The sequence below is a fragment of the Channa argus genome, unplaced genomic scaffold (genome assembly GCF_033026475.1).
Source record: "Channa argus isolate prfri unplaced genomic scaffold, Channa argus male v1.0 Contig034, whole genome shotgun sequence".
NCBI classification, from domain to species: Eukaryota; Metazoa; Chordata; class Actinopteri; order Anabantiformes; family Channidae; genus Channa; species Channa argus.
In genome coordinates this window covers 1-16,213 of record NW_027125253.1, presented here as the reverse complement: position 1 = coordinate 16,213, position 16,213 = coordinate 1, and the positions used below count along the sequence as shown (strand labels likewise).

The window sequence follows — 16,213 nt, the reverse complement described above, 5'->3', positions numbered from 1 at the left end:
TGTCAAATGCAGCTTACGGCCAAACCGCTCTCTAAGCACCCGATCTCGTCCGATCTCGGCAGCCAAATAGAGCCGGGCCTGGTTAGTACTTGGTAGGAAGACCGCCTGGGAATACCAGGTGCTGTAAGCTTTTTTGCTTGGGTTTACGGGCAGCACAAGCTGGTGTTACTGCCTATTTATTCATAGAAATTTTTCTATATTTTCATCAAATTTTGTTCTTTCATTGCTGTTTTGCTACTTTATTGGTTTGTCAACCATCGTGCTTCATTACTAGTAGACCATGTTATGGTCCTGGCCATATGTGTTGTTTTTATTTTCTTGTTCTTATAGGTGCCCTGCCTGATTGGCCGGATTTGGGGGAAGTACAGGAAGCTGATTGGTCCATCCTACACTTCCTGGAGTTTTAAAAGTACGGTTCCCAACAGCTAGCGAGGCTCTTTCTGGCAGCAGCACCTGTTTGCTGTTCTTGCTTTCCAAACCTTATTTAGCATTTTTGAATTGTTAGGTTTTGTGCCGTGGTTTTGTTTATAAATTGTATATTTTGTAAATAGTATTAAATCTGTAGGGGTGAACTGCCATTTTCTTTGGACTGTTTTCACATTAGGGAGTTAGGGTTAGAGACTGTCTTTTGGTTTGTTTATTTCTATCAGGCTAGCTAGCACTTTCTGTGGGAAATGGCTTATTTTGTTTATTATGTTGGCCTTGGTTCGCCCTGAGTTGTAGTGTCATGTTTTGTTTGACACTTTCTTTCGTTTAAAATAAATATCATTCTGTTGGAACATCTCGATCCTGGATTTTGGTTTGGGGATCGGAGAGGGAACATGCTAATTTATCTTTGTATGTTTCACCCTGACCCCCTAGACAGGGGCGTAACAGACCAGTACAGTTATAGTACTTTGTACTTTGCCACATTTATCTTCTTCTTAGCAAGTGTCATGCATTCTGCTTCTCTAGCGTTTTTAAGAGCTGTTGATGATGTCAAATGCAGCTTACGGCCACACCGCTCTCTAAGCGCCCGATCTCGTCCGATCTCGGCAGCCAAATAGAGCCGGGCCTGGTTAGTACTTGGTAGGAAGACCGCCTGGGAATACCAGGTGCTGTAAGCTTTTTTGCTTGGGTTTACGGGCAGCACAAGCTTGTGTTACTGCCTATTTATTCATAGAAATTGTTCTATATTTTCATCAAATTTTGTTCTTTCATTGCTGTTTTGCTACTTTATTGGTTTGCCAACCATCGTGCTTCATTACTAGTAGACCATGTTACGGTCCTGGCCATATGTGTTGTTTTTATTTTCTTGTTCTTATAGGTGCCCTGCCTGATTGGCCGGATTGGGGGGCAGTACAGGAAGCTGATTGGTCCATCCTACACTTGCTGGAGTTTTAAAAGTACGGTTCCCAACAGCTAGCGAGGCTCTTTCTGGCATCAGCACCTGTTTGCTGTTCTTGTTTTCCAAACCTTATTTAGCATTTTTGAATTGTTAGGTTTTGTGCCGTGGTTTTGTTTATAAATTGTATATTTTGTAAATAGTATTAAATCTGTAGGGGTGAACTGCCATTTTCTTTGGACCGTTTTCACATTAGGGAGTTAAGGTTAGCGACTGTCTTTTGGTTTGTTTATTTCTATCAGGCTAGCTAGCACTTTCTGTGGGAAATGGCTTATTTTGTTTATTATGTTGGCCTTGGTTCGCCCTGAGTTGTGTCATTTTTTGTTTGTCACTTTCTTTCGTTTAAAATAAATATCATTCTGTTGGAACATCTCGATCCTGGATTTTGGTTTGGGGATCGGAGAGGGAACATGCTAATTTATCTTTGTATGTTGCACCCTGACCCCCTAGACAGGGGCGTAACAGACCAGTACAGTTATAGTACTTTGTACTTTGCCACATTTATCTTCTTCTTAGCAAGTGTCATGCATTCTGCTTCTCCAGCGTTTTTAAGAGCTGTTGATGATGTCAAATGCAGCTTACGGCCACACCGCTCTCTAAGCGCCCGATCTCGTCCGATCTCGGCAGCCAAATAGAGCCGGGCCTGGTTAGTACTTGGTAGGAAGACCGCCTGGGAATACCAGGTGCTGTAAGCTTTTTTGCTTGGGTTTACGGGCAGCACAAGCTGGTGTTACTGCCTATTTATTCATAGAAATTGTTCTATATTTTCATCAAATTTTGTTCTTTCATTGCTGTTTTGCTACTTTATTGGTTTGCCAACCATCGTGCTTCATTACTAGTAGACCATGTTACGGTCCTGGCCATATGTGTTGTTTTTATTTTCTTGTTCTTATAGGTGCCCTGCCTGATTGGCCGGATTGGGGGGCAGTACAGGAAGCTGATTGGTCCATCCTACACTTCCTGGAGTTTTAAAAGTACGGTTCCCAACAGCTAGCGAGGCTCTTTCTGGCATCAGCACCTGTTTGCTGTTCTTGGTTTCCAAACCTTATTTAGCATTTTTGAATTGTTAGGTTTTGTGCCGTGGTTTTGTTTATAAATTGTATATTTTGTAAATAGTATTAAATCTGTAGGGGTGAACTGCCATTTTCTTTGGACTGTTTTCACATTAGGGAGTTAGGGTTAGCGACTGTCTTTTGGTTTGTTTATTTCTATCAGGCTAGCTAGCACTTTCTGTGGGAAATGGCTTATTTTGTTTATTATGTTGGCCTTGGTTCGCCCTGAGTTGTAGTGTCATGTTTTGTTTGACACTTTCTTTCGTTTAAAATAAATATCATTCTGTTGGAACATCTCGATCCTGGATTTTGGTTTGGGGATCGGAGAGGGAACATGCTAATTTATCTTTGTATGTTGCACCCTGACCCCCTAGACAGGGGCGTAACAGACCAGTACAGTTATAGTACTTTGTACTTTGCCACATTTATCTTCTTCTTAGCAAGTGTCATGCATTCTGCTTCTCCAGCGTTTTTAAGAGCTGTTGATGATGTCAAATGCAGCTTACGGCCACACCGCTCTCTAAGCGCCCGATCTCGTCCGATCTCGGCAGCCAAATAGAGCCGGGCCTGGTTAGTACTTGGTAGGAAGACCGCCTGGGAATACCAGGTGCTGTAAGCTTTTTTGCTTGGGTTTACGGGCAGCACAAGCTGGTGTTACTGCCTATTTATTCATAGAAATTGTTCTATATTTTCATCAAATTTTGTTCTTTCATTGCTGTTTTGCTACTTTATTGGTTTGCCAACCATCGTGCTTCATTACTAGTAGACCATGTTACGGTCCTGGCCATATGTGTTGTTTTTATTTTGTTGTTCTTATAGGTGCCCTGCCTGATTGGCCGGATTGGGGGGCAGTACAGGAATCTGATTGGTCCATCCTACACTTCCTGGAGTTTTAAAAGTACGGTTCCCAACAGCTAGCGAGGCTCTTTCTGGCATCAGCACCTGTTTGCTGTTCTTGGTTTCCAAACCTTATTTAGCATTTTTGAATTGTTAGGTTTTGTGCCGTGGTTTTGTTTATAAATTGTATATTTTGTAAATAGTATTAAATCTGTAGGGGTGAACTGCCATTTTCTTTGGACTGTTTTCACATTAGGGAGTTAGGGTTAGCGACTGTCTTTTTGTTTATTTCTATCAGGCTAGCTAGCACTTTCTGTGGGAAATGGCTTATTTTGTTTATTATGTTGGCCTTGGTTCGCCCTGAGTTGTAGTGTCATGTTTTGTTTGACACTTTCTTTCGTTTAAAATAAATATCATTCTGTTGGAACATCTCGATCCTGGATTTTGGTTTGGGGATCGGAGAGGGAACATGCTAATTTATCTTTGTATGTTGCACCCTGACCCCCTAGACAGGGGCGTAACAGACCAGTACAGTTATAGTACTTTGTACTTTGCCACATTTATCTTCTTCTTAGCAAGTGTCATGCATTCTGCTTCTCCAGCGTTTTTAGGAGCTGTTGATGATGTCAAATGCAGCTTACGGCCACACCGCTCTCTAAGCGCCCGATCTCGTCCGATCTCGGCAGTCAAATAGAGCCGGGTCTGGTTAGTACTTGGTAGGAAGACCGCCTGGGAATACCAGGTGCTGTAAGCTTTTTTGCTTGGGTTTACGGGCAGCACAAGCTGGTGTTACTGCCTATTTATTCATAGAAATTGTTCTATATTTTCATCAAATTTTGTTCTTTCATTGCTGTTTTGCTACTTTATTGGTTTGCCAACCATCGTGCTTCATTACTAGTAGACCATGTTACGGTCCTGGCCATATGTGTTGTTTTTATTTTCTTTTTCTTATAGGTGCCCTGGCTGATTGGCCGGATTGGGGGGCAGTACAGGAAGCTGATTGGTCCATCCTACACTTCCTGGAGTTTTAAAAGTACGGTTCCCAACAGCTAGCGAGGCTCTTTCTGGCATCAGCACCTGTTTGCTGTTCTTGGTTTCCAAACCTTATTTAGCATTTTTGAATTGTTAGGTTTTGTGCCGTGGTTTTGTTTATAAATTGTATATTTTGTAAATAGTATTAAATCTGTAGGGGTGAACTGCCATTTTCTTTGGACTGTTTTCACATTAGGGAGTTAGGGTTAGCGACTGTCTTTTGGTTTGTTTATTTCTATCAGGCTAGCTAGCACTTTCTGTGGGAAATGGCTTATTTTGTTTATTATGTTGGCCTTGGTTCGCCCTGAGTTATAGTGTCATGTTTTGTTTGACACTTTCTTTCGTTTAAAATAAATATCATTCTGTTGGAACATCTCGATCCTGGATTTTGGTTTGGGGATCGGAGAGGGAACATGCTAATTTATCTTTGTATGTTGCACCCTGACCCCCTAGACAGGGGCGTAACAGACCAGTACAGTTATAGTACTTTGTACTTTGCCACATTTATCTTCTTCTTAGCAAGTGTCATGCATTCTGCTTCTCCAGCGTTTTTAGGAGCTGTTGATGATGTCAAATGCAGCTTACGGCCACACCGCTCTCTAAGCGCCCGATCTCGTCCGATCTCGGCAGCCAAATAGAGCCGGGCCTGGTTAGTACTTGGTAGGAAGACCGCCTGGGAATACCAGGTGCTGTAAGCTTTTTTGCTTGGGTTTACGGGCAGCACAAGCTGGTGTTACTGCCTATTTATTCATAGAAATTGTTCTATATTTTCATCAAATTTTGTTCTTTCATTGCTGTTTTGCTACTTTATTGGTTTGTCAACCATCGTGCTTCATTACTAGTAGACCATGTTACGGTCCTGGCCATATGTGTTGTTTTTATTTTGTTGTTCTTATAGGTGCCCTGCCTGATTGGCCGGATTTGGGGGAAGTACAGGAAGCTGATTGGTCCATCCTACACTTCCTGGAGTTTTAAAAGTACGGTTCCCAACAGCTAGCGAGGCTCTTTCTGGCAGCAGCACCTGTTTGCTGTTCTTGCTTTCCAAACCTTATTTAGCATTTTTGAATTGTTAGGTTTTGTGCCGTGGTTTTGTTTATAAATTGTATATTTTGTAAATAGTATTAAATCTGTAGGGGTGGACTGCCATTTTCTTTTGATTGTTTTCTCTTGTTTTCACATTAGGGAGTTAGGGTTAGCGACTGTCTTTTGGTTTGTTTATTTCTATCAGGCTGACTAGCACTTTCTGTGGGAAATGGCTTATTTTGTTTATTATGTTGGCCTTGGTTCGCCCTGAGTTGTAGTGTCATGTTTTGTTTGACACTTTCTTTCGTTTAAAATAAATATCATTCTGTTGGAACATCTCGATCCTGGATTTTGGTTTGGGGATCGGAGAGGGAACATGCTAATTTATCTTTGTATGTTGCACCCTGACCCCCTAGACAGGGGCGTAACAGACCAGTACAGTTATAGTACTTTGTACTTTGCCACATTTATCTTCTTCTTAGCAAGTGTCATGCATTCTGCTTCTCCAGCGTTTTTAAGAGCTGTTGATGATGTCAAATGCAGCTTACGGCCACACCGCTCTCTAAGCGCCCGATCCCGTCCGATCTCGGCAGCCAAATAGGGCCGGGCCTTGTTAGTACTTGGTAGGAAGACCGCCTGGGAATACCACGTGCTGTAAGCTTCTTTGCTTGGGTTTACGGGCAGCACAAGCTGGTGTTACTGCCTATTTATTCATAGAAATTGTTCTATATTTTCACCAAATTTTGTTCTTTAATTGCTGTTTTGCTACTTTATTGGTTTGCCAACCATCGTGCTTCATTACTAGTAGACCATGTTACGGTCCTGGCCATATGTGTTGTTTTTATTTTCTTGTTCTTATAGGTGCCCTGCCTGATTGGCCGGATTGGGGGGCAGTACAGGAAGCTGATTGGTCCATCCTACACTTCCTGGAGTTTTAAAAGTACGGTTCCCAACAGCTAGCGAGGCTCTTTCTGGCAGCAGCACCTGTTTGCTGTTCTTGCTTTCCAAACCTTATTTAGCATTTTTGAATTGTTAGGTTTTGTGCCGTGGTTTTGTTTATAAATTGTATATTTTGTAAATAGTATTAAATCTGTAGGGGTGGACTGCCATTTTCTTTTGATTGTTTTCTCTTGTTTTCACATTAGGGAGTTAGGGTTAGCGACTGTCTTTTGGTTTGTTTATTTCTATCAGGCTGACTAGCACTTTCTGTGGGAAATGGCTTATTTTGTTTATTATGTTGGCCTTGGTTCGCCCTGAGTTGTAGTGTCATGTTTTGTTTGACACTTTCTTTCGTTTAAAATAAATATCATTCTGTTGGAACATCTCGATCCTGGATTTTGGTTTGGGGATCGGAGAGGGAACATGCTAATTTATCTTTGTATGTTGCACCCTGACCCCCTAAACAGGGGCGTAACAGACCAGTACAGTTATAGTACTTTGTACTTTGCCACATTTATCTTCTTCTTAGCAAGTGTCATGCATTCTGCTTCTCTAGCGTTTTTAAGAGCTGTTGATGATGTCAAATGCAGCTTACGGCCACACCGCTCTCTAAGCGCCCGATCTCGTCCGATCTCGGCAGCCAAATAGAGCCGGGCCTGGTTAGTACTTGGTAGGAAGACCGCCTGGGAATACCAGGTGCTGTAAGCTTTTTTGCTTGGGTTTACGGGCAGCACAAGCTTGTGTTACTGCCTATTTATTCATAGAAATTGTTCTATATTTTCATCAAATTTTGTTCTTTCATTGCTGTTTTGCTACTTTATTGGTTTGCCAACCATCGTGCTTCATTACTAGTAGACCATGTTACGGTCCTGGCCATATGTGTTGTTTTTATTTTCTTGTTCTTATAGGTGCCCTGCCTGATTGGCCGGATTGGGGGGCAGTACAGGAAGCTGATTGGTCCATCCTACACTTCCTGGAGTTTTAAAAGTACGGTTCCCAACAGCTAGCGAGGCTCTTTCTGGCAGCAGCACCTGTTTGCTGTTCTTGCGTTCCAAACCTTATTTAGCATTTTTGAATTGTTAGGTTTTGTGCCGTGGTTTTGTTTATAAATTGTATATTTTGTAAATAGTATTAAATCTGTAGGGGTGAACTGCCATTTTCTTTGGACTGTTTTCACATTAGGGAGTTAGGGTTAGAGACTGTCTTTTGGTTTGTTTATTTCTATCAGGCTAGCTAGCACTTTCTGTGGGAAATGGCTTATTTTGTTTATTATGTTGGCCTTGGTTCGCCCTGAGTTGTAGTGTCATGTTTTGTTTGACACTTTCTTTCGTTTAAAATAAATATCATTCTGTTGGAACATCTCGATCCTGGATTTTGGTTTGGGGATCGGAGAGGGAACATGCTAATTTATCTTTGTATGTTTCACCCTGACCCCCTAGACAGGGGCGTAACAGACCAGTACAGTTATAGTACTTTGTACTTTGCCACATTTATCTTCTTCTTAGCAAGTGTCATGCATTCTGCTTCTCTAGCGTTTTTAAGAGCTGTTGATGATGTCAAATGCAGCTTACGGCCACACCGCTCTCTAAGCGCCCGATCTCGTCCGATCTCGGCAGCCAAATAGAGCCGGGCCTGGTTAGTACTTGGTAGGAAGACCGCCTGGGAATACCAGGTGCTGTAAGCTTTTTTGCTTGGGTTTACGGGCAGCACAAGCTTGTGTTACTGCCTATTTATTCATAGAAATTGTTCTATATTTTCATCAAATTTTGTTCTTTCATTGCTGTTTTGCTACTTTATTGGTTTGCCAACCATCGTGCTTCATTACTAGTAGACCATGTTACGGTCCTGGCCATATGTGTTGTTTTTATTTTCTTGTTCTTATAGGTGCCCTGCCTGATTGGCCGGATTGGGGGGCAGTACAGGAAGCTGATTGGTCCATCCTACACTTGCTGGAGTTTTAAAAGTACGGTTCCCAACAGCTAGCGAGGCTCTTTCTGGCATCAGCACCTGTTTGCTGTTCTTGTTTTCCAAACCTTATTTAGCATTTTTGAATTGTTAGGTTTTGTGCCGTGGTTTTGTTTATAAATTGTATATTTTGTAAATAGTATTAAATCTGTAGGGGTGGACTGCCATTTTCTTTTGATTGTTTTCACATTAGGGAGTTAGGGTTAGCGACTGTCTTTTGGTTTGTTTATTTATATCAGGCTGACTAGCACTTTCTGTGGGAAATGGCTTATTTTGTTTATTATGTTGGCCTTGGTTCGCCCTGAGTTGTAGTGTCATGTTTTGTTTGACACTTTCTTTCGTTTAAAATAAACATCATTCTGTTGGAACATCTCGATCCTGGATTTTGGTTTGGGGATCGGAGAGGGAACATGCTAATTTATCTTTGTATGTTGCACCCTGACCCCCTAGACAGGGGCGTAACAGACCAGTACAGTTATAGTACTTTGTACTTTGCCACATTTATCTTCTTCTTAGCAAGTGTCATGCATTCTGCTTCTCCAGCGTTTTTAAGAGCTGTTGATGATGTCAAACGCAGCTTACGGCCACACCGCTCTCTAATCGCCCGATCCCGTCCGATCCCGGCAGCCAAATAGGGCCGGGCCTTGTTAGTACTTGGTAGGAAGACCGCCTGGGAATACCACGTGCTGTAAGCTTCTTTGCTTGGGTTTACGGGCAGCACAAGCTGGTGTTACTGCCTATTTATTCATAGAAATTGTTCTATATTTTCACCAAATTTTGTTCTTTCATTGCTGTTTTGCTACTTTATTGGTTTGCCAACCATCGTGCTTCATTACTAGTAGACCATGTTACGGTCCTGGCCATATGTGTTGTTTTTATTTTCTTGTTCTTATAGGTGCCCTGCCTGATTGGCCGGATTGGGGGGCAGTACAGGAAGCTGATTGGTCCATCCTACACTTCCTGGAGTTTTAAAAGTACGGTTCCCAACAGCTAGCGAGGCTCTTTCTGGCATCAGCACCTGTTTGCTGTTCTTGGTTTCCAAACCTTATTTAGCATTTTTGAATTGTTAGGTTTTGTGCCGTGGTTTTGTTTATAAATTGTATATTTTGTAAATAGTATTAAATCTGTAGGGGTGAACTGCCATTTTCTTTGGACTGTTTTCACATTAGGGAGTTAGGGTTAGAGACTGTCTTTTGGTTTGTTTATTTCTATCAGGCTAGCTAGCACTTTCTGTGGGAAATGGCTTATTTTGTTTATTATGTTGGCCTTAGTTCGCCCTGAGTTGTAGTGTCATGTTTTGTTTGACACTTTCTTTCGTTTAAAATAAATATCATTCTGTTGGAACATCTCGATCCTGGATTTTGGTTTGGGGATCGGAGAGGGAACATGCTAATTTATCTTTGTATGTTTCACCCTGACCCCCTAGACAGGGGCGTAACAGACCAGTACAGTTATAGTACTTTGTACTTTGCCACATTTATCTTCTTCTTAGCAAGTGTCATGCATTCTGCTTCTCTAGCGTTTTTAAGAGCTGTTGATGATGTCAAATGCAGCTTACGGCCACACCGCTCTCTAAGCGCCCGATCTCGTCCGATCTCGGCAGCCAAATAGAACCGGGCCTGGTTAGTACTTGGTAGGAAGACCGCCTGGGAATACCAGGTGCTGTAAGCTTTTTTGCTTGGGTTTACGGGCAGCACAAGCTGGTGTTACTGCCTATTTATTCATAGAAATTGTTCTATATTTTCATCAAATTTTGTTCTTTCATTGCTGTTTTGCTACTTTATTGGTTTGCCAACCATCGTGCTTCATTACTAGTAGACCATGTTACGGTCCTGGCCATATGTGTTGTTTTTATTTTCTTTTTCTTATAGGTGCCCTGGCTGATTGGCCGGATTGGGGGGCAGTACAGGAAGCTGATTGGTCCATCCTACACTTCCTGGAGTTTTAAAAGTACGGTTCCCAACAGCTAGCGAGGCTCTTTCTGGCATCAGCACCTGTTTGCTGTTTTTGGTTTCCAAACCTTATTTAGCATTTTTGAATTGTTAGGTTTTGTGCCGTGGTTTTGTTTATAAATTGTATATTTTGTAAATAGTATTAAATCTGTAGGGGTGAACTGCCATTTTCTTTGGACTGTTTTCACATTAGGGAGTTAGGGTTAGCGACTGTCTTTTGGTTTGTTTATTTCTATCAGGCTAGCTAGCACTTTCTGTGGGAAATGGCTTATTTTGTTTATTATGTTGGCCTTGGTTCGCCCTGAGTTATAGTGTCATGTTTTGTTTGACACTTTCTTTCGTTTAAAATAAATATCATTCTGTTGGAACATCTCGATCCTGGATTTTGGTTTGGGGATCGGAGAGGGAACATGCTAATTTATCTTTGTATGTTGCACCCTGACCCCCTAGACAGGGGCGTAACAGACCAGTACAGTTATAGTACTTTGTACTTTGCCACATTTATCTTCTTCTTAGCAAGTGTCATGCATTCTGCTTCTCCAGCGTTTTTAGGAGCTGTTGATGATGTCAAATGCAGCTTACGGCCACACCGCTCTCTAAGCGCCAGATCTCGTCCGATCTCGGCAGCCAAATAGAGCCGGGCCTGGTTAGTACTTGGTAGGAAGACCGCCTGGGAATACCAGGTGCTGTAAGCTTTTTTGCTTGGGTTTACGGGCAGCACAAGCTGGTGTTACTGCCTATTTATTCATAGAAATTGTTCTATATTTTCATCAAATTTTGTTCTTTCATTGCTGTTTTGCTACTTTATTGGTTTGTCAACCATCGTGCTTCATTACTAGTAGACCATGTTACGGTCCTGGCCATATGTGTTGTTTTTATTTTGTTGTTCTTATAGGTGCCCTGCCTGATTGGCCGGATTTGGGGGAAGTACAGGAAGCTGATTGGTCCATCCTACACTTCCTGGAGTTTTAAAAGTACGGTTCCCAACAGCTAGCGAGGCTCTTTCTGGCAGCAGCACCTGTTTGCTGTTCTTGCTTTCCAAACCTTATTTAGCATTTTTGAATTGTTAGGTTTTGTGCCGTGGTTTTGTTTATAAATTGTATATTTTGTAAATAGTATTAAATCTGTAGGGGTGGACTGCCATTTTCTTTTGATTGTTTTCTCTTGTTTTCACATTAGGGAGTTAGGGTTAGCGACTGTCTTTTGGTTTGTTTATTTCTATCAGGCTGACTAGCACTTTCTGTGGGAAATGGCTTATTTTGTTTATTATGTTGGCCTTGGTTCGCCCTGAGTTGTAGTGTCATGTTTTGTTTGACACTTTCTTTCGTTTAAAATAAATATCATTCTGTTGGAACATCTCGATCCTGGATTTTGGTTTGGGGATCGGAGAGGGAACATGCTAATTTATCTTTGTATGTTGCACCCTGACCCCCTAGACAGGGGCGTAACAGACCAGTACAGTTATAGTACTTTGTACTTTGCCACATTTATCTTCTTCTTAGCAAGTGTCATGCATTCTGCTTCTCCAGCGTTTTTAAGAGCTGTTGATGATGTCAAATGCAGCTTACGGCCACACCGCTCTCTAAGCGCCCGATCCCGTCCGATCTCGGCAGCCAAATAGGGCCGGGCCTTGTTAGTACTTGGTAGGAAGACCGCCTGGGAATACCACGTGCTGTAAGCTTCTTTGCTTGGGTTTACGGGCAGCACAAGCTGGTGTTACTGCCTATTTATTCATAGAAATTGTTCTATATTTTCACCAAATTTTGTTCTTTCATTGCTGTTTTGCTACTTTATTGGTTTGCCAACCATCGTGCTTCATTACTAGTAGACCATGTTACGGTCCTGGCCATATGTGTTGTTTTTATTTTCTTGTTCTTATAGGTGCCCTGCCTGATTGGCCGGATTGGGGGGCAGTACAGGAAGCTGATTGGTCCATCCTACACTTCCTGGAGTTTTAAAAGTACGGTTCCCAACAGCTAGCGAGGCTCTTTCTGGCAGCAGCACCTGTTTGCTGTTCTTGCTTTCCAAACCTTATTTAGCATTTTTGAATTGTTAGGTTTTGTGCCGTGGTTTTGTTTATAAATTGTATATTTTGTAAATAGTATTAAATCTGTAGGGGTGGACTGCCATTTTCTTTTGATTGTTTTCTCTTGTTTTCACATTAGGGAGTTAGGGTTAGCGACTGTCTTTTGGTTTGTTTATTTCTATCAGGCTGACTAGCACTTTCTGTGGGAAATGGCTTATTTTGTTTATTATGTTGGCCTTGGTTCGCCCTGAGTTGTAGTGTCATGTTTTGTTTGACACTTTCTTTCGTTTAAAATAAATATCATTCTGTTGGAACATCTCGATCCTGGATTTTGGTTTGGGGATCGGAGAGGGAACATGCTAATTTATCTTTGTATGTTTCACCCTGACCCCCTAAACAGGGGCGTAACAGACCAGTACAGTTATAGTACTTTGTACTTTGCCACATTTATCTTCTTCTTAGCAAGTGTCATGCATTCTGCTTCTCTAGCGTTTTTAAGAGCTGTTGATGATGTCAAATGCAGCTTACGGCCACACCGCTCTCTAAGCGCCCGATCTCGTCCGATCTCGGCAGCCAAATAGAGCCGGGCCTGGTTAGTACTTGGTAGGAAGACCGCCTGGGAATACCAGGTGCTGTAAGCTTTTTTGCTTGGGTTTACGGGCAGCACAAGCTTGTGTTACTGCCTATTTATTCATAGAAATTGTTCTATATTTTCATCAAATTTTGTTCTTTCATTGCTGTTTTGCTACTTTATTGGTTTGCCAACCATCGTGCTTCATTACTAGTAGACCATGTTACGGTCCTGGCCATATGTGTTGTTTTTATTTTCTTGTTCTTATAGGTGCCCTGCCTGATTGGCCGGATTGGGGGGCAGTACAGGAAGCTGATTGGTCCATCCTACACTTCCTGGAGTTTTAAAAGTACGGTTCCCAACAGCTAGCGAGGCTCTTTCTGGCAGCAGCACCTGTTTGCTGTTCTTGCTTTCCAAACCTTATTTAGCATTTTTGAATTGTTAGGTTTTGTGCCGTGGTTTTGTTTATAAATTGTATATTTTGTAAATAGTATTAAATCTGTAGGGGTGAACTGCCATTTTCTTTGGACTGTTTTCACATTAGGGAGTTAGGGTTAGAGACTGTCTTTTGGTTTGTTTATTTCTATCAGGCTAGCTAGCACTTTCTGTGGGAAATGGCTTATTTTGTTTATTATGTTGGCCTTGGTTCGCCCTGAGTTGTAGTGTCATGTTTTGTTTGACACTTTCTTTCGTTTAAAATAAATATCATTCTGTTGGAACATCTCGATCCTGGATTTTGGTTTGGGGATCGGAGAGGGAACATGCTAATTTATCTTTGTATGTTTCACCCTGACCCCCTAGACAGGGGCGTAACAGACCAGTACAGTTATAGTACTTTGTACTTTGCCACATTTATCTTCTTCTTAGCAAGTGTCATGCATTCTGCTTCTCTAGCGTTTTTAAGAGCTGTTGATGATGTCAAATGCAGCTTACGGCCACACCGCTCTCTAAGCGCCCGATCTCGTCCGATCTCGGCAGCCAAATAGAGCCGGGCCTGGTTAGTACTTGGTAGGAAGACCGCCTGGGAATACCAGGTGCTGTAAGCTTTTTTGCTTGGGTTTACGGGCAGCACAAGCTTGTGTTACTGCCTATTTATTCATAGAAATTGTTCTATATTTTCACCAAATTTTGTTCTTTCATTGCTGTTTTGCTACTTTATTGGTTTGCCAACCATCGTGCTTCATTACTAGTAGACCATGTTACGGTCCTGGCCATATGTGTTGTTTTTATTTTCTTGTTCTTATAGGTGCCCTGCCTGATTGGCCGGATTGGGGGGCAGTACAGGAAGCTGATTGGTCCATCCTACACTTGCTGGAGTTTTAAAAGTACGGTTCCCAACAGCTAGCGAGGCTCTTTCTGGCATCAGCACCTGTTTGCTGTTCTTGTTTTCCAAACCTTATTTAGCATTTTTGAATTGTTAGGTTTTGTGCCGTGGTTTTGTTTATAAATTGTATATTTTGTAAATAGTATTAAATCTGTAGGGGTGGACTGCCATTTTCTTTTGATTGTTTTCTCTTGTTTTCACATTAGGGAGTTAGGGTTAGCGACTGTCTTTTGGTTTGTTTATTTATATCAGGCTGACTAGCACTTTCTGTGGGAAATGGCTTATTTTGTTTATTATGTTGGCCTTGGTTCGCCCTGAGTTGTAGTGTCATGTTTTGTTTGACACTTTCTTTCGTTTAAAATAAACATCATTCTGTTGGAACATCTCGATCCTGGATTTTGGTTTGGGGATCGGAGAGGGAACATGCTAATTTATCTTTGTATGTTGCACCCTGACCCCCTAGACAGGGGCGTAACAGACCAGTACAGTTATAGTACTTTGTACTTTGCCACATTTATCTTCTTCTTAGCAAGTGTCATGCATTCTGCTTCTCCAGCGTTTTTAAGAGCTGTTGATGATGTCATACGCAGCTTACGGCCACACCGCTCTCTAAGCGCCCGATCCCGTCCGATCCCGGCAGCCAAATAGGGCCGGGCCTTGTTAGTACTTGGTAGGAAGACCGCCTGGGAATACCACGTGCTGTAAGCTTCTTTGCTTGGGTTTACGGGCAGCACAAGCTGGTGTTACTGCCTATTTATTCATAGAAATTGTTCTATATTTTCACCAAATTTTGTTCTTTCATTGCTGTTTTGCTACTTTATTGGTTTGCCAACCATCGTGCTTCATTACTAGTAGACCATGTTACGGTCCTGGCCATATGTGTTGTTTTTATTTTCTTGTTCTTATAGGTGCCCTGCCTGATTGGCCGGATTGGGGGGCAGTACAGGAAGCTGATTGGTCCATCCTACACTTCCTGGAGTTTTAAAAGTACGGTTCCCAACAGCTAGCGAGGCTCTTTCTGGCATCAGCACCTGTTTGCTGTTCTTGGTTTCCAAACCTTATTTAGCATTTTTGAATTGTTAGGTTTTGTGCCGTGGTTTTGTTTATAAATTGTATATTTTGTAAATAGTATTAAATCTGTAGGGGTGAACTGCCATTTTCTTTGGACTGTTTTCACATTAGGGAGTTAGGGTTAGAGACTGTATTTTGGTTTGTTTATTTCTATCAGGCTAGCTAGCACTTTCTGTGGGAAATGGCTTATTTTGTTTATTATGTTGGCCTTGGTTCGCCCTGAGTTGTAGTGTCATGTTTTGTTTGACACTTTCTTTCGTTTAAAATAAATATCATTCTGTTGGAACATCTCGATCCTGGATTTTGGTTTGGGGATCGGAGAGGGAACATGCTAATTTATCTTTGTATGTTGCACCCTGACACCCTAGACAGGGGCGTAACAGACCAGTACAGTTATAGTACTTTGTACTTTGCCACATTTATCTTCTTCTTAGCAAGTGTCATGCATTCTGCTTCTCCAGCGTTTTTAAGAGCTGTTGATGATGTCAAATGCAGCTTACGGCCACACCGCTCTCTAAGCGCCCGATCTCGTCCGATCTCGGCAGCCAAATAGAGCCGGGCCTGGTTAGTACTTGGTAGGAAGACCGCCTGGGAATACCAGGTGCTGTAAGCTTTTTTGCTTGGGTTTACGGGCAGCACAAGCTGGTGTTACTGCCTATTTATTCATAGAAATTGTTCTATATCTTCATCAAAATTTGTTCTTTCATTGCTGTTTTGCTACTTTATTGGTTTGTCAACCATCGTGCTTCATTACTAGTAGACCATGTTACGGTCCTGGCCATATGTGTTGTTTTTATTTTCTTGTTCTTATAGGTGCCCTGCCGGATTGGCCGGATTTGGGGGAAGTACAGGAAGCTGATTGGTCCATCCTACACTTCCTGGATTTTTTAAAGTACAGTTCCCAACAGCTAGCGAGGCTCTTTCTGGCAGCAGCACCTGTTTGCTGTTCTTGGTTTCCAAACCTTATTTAGCATTTTTGAATTGTTAGGTTTTGTGCCGTGGTTTTGTTTATAAATTGTATATTTTGTAAATAGTAT

The 16,213-nt window shown here is 41.9% G+C and overlaps 1 non-coding gene and 16 pseudogenes across 1 annotated transcript; all 17 read left to right on the top strand.

The window, feature by feature from the left end:
• The first annotated feature begins 11 nt into the window (after positions 1–11).
• On the top strand, positions 12–130 carry LOC137117107 (5S ribosomal RNA). Its single transcript, XR_010913591.1, has one exon. It is a non-coding gene; the product is annotated as a 5S ribosomal RNA (ribosomal RNA).
• Positions 131–987: 857 nt separating this feature from the next.
• On the top strand, positions 988–1,106 carry LOC137117072 (5S ribosomal RNA; annotated as a pseudogene).
• An 854-nt stretch (positions 1,107–1,960) lies between these two features.
• LOC137117071 (5S ribosomal RNA) lies at positions 1,961–2,079 on the top strand (annotated as a pseudogene).
• An 857-nt stretch (positions 2,080–2,936) lies between these two features.
• Positions 2,937–3,055, top strand: LOC137117070 (5S ribosomal RNA; annotated as a pseudogene).
• An 853-nt stretch (positions 3,056–3,908) lies between these two features.
• On the top strand, positions 3,909–4,027 carry LOC137117262 (5S ribosomal RNA; annotated as a pseudogene).
• An 857-nt stretch (positions 4,028–4,884) lies between these two features.
• On the top strand, positions 4,885–5,003 carry LOC137117069 (5S ribosomal RNA; annotated as a pseudogene).
• An 867-nt stretch (positions 5,004–5,870) lies between these two features.
• Positions 5,871–5,989, top strand: LOC137117430 (5S ribosomal RNA; annotated as a pseudogene).
• An 867-nt stretch (positions 5,990–6,856) lies between these two features.
• LOC137117068 (5S ribosomal RNA) lies at positions 6,857–6,975 on the top strand (annotated as a pseudogene).
• An 857-nt stretch (positions 6,976–7,832) lies between these two features.
• LOC137117492 (5S ribosomal RNA) lies at positions 7,833–7,951 on the top strand (annotated as a pseudogene).
• Positions 7,952–8,808: 857 nt separating this feature from the next.
• On the top strand, positions 8,809–8,927 carry LOC137117474 (5S ribosomal RNA; annotated as a pseudogene).
• Positions 8,928–9,784: 857 nt separating this feature from the next.
• On the top strand, positions 9,785–9,903 carry LOC137117335 (5S ribosomal RNA; annotated as a pseudogene).
• An 857-nt stretch (positions 9,904–10,760) lies between these two features.
• On the top strand, positions 10,761–10,879 carry LOC137117341 (5S ribosomal RNA; annotated as a pseudogene).
• An 867-nt stretch (positions 10,880–11,746) lies between these two features.
• LOC137117429 (5S ribosomal RNA) lies at positions 11,747–11,865 on the top strand (annotated as a pseudogene).
• An 867-nt stretch (positions 11,866–12,732) lies between these two features.
• Positions 12,733–12,851, top strand: LOC137117491 (5S ribosomal RNA; annotated as a pseudogene).
• Positions 12,852–13,708: 857 nt separating this feature from the next.
• On the top strand, positions 13,709–13,827 carry LOC137117490 (5S ribosomal RNA; annotated as a pseudogene).
• Positions 13,828–14,694: 867 nt separating this feature from the next.
• On the top strand, positions 14,695–14,813 carry LOC137117468 (5S ribosomal RNA; annotated as a pseudogene).
• Positions 14,814–15,670: 857 nt separating this feature from the next.
• On the top strand, positions 15,671–15,789 carry LOC137117489 (5S ribosomal RNA; annotated as a pseudogene).
• The last annotated feature ends 424 nt before the right edge of the window (positions 15,790–16,213 follow it).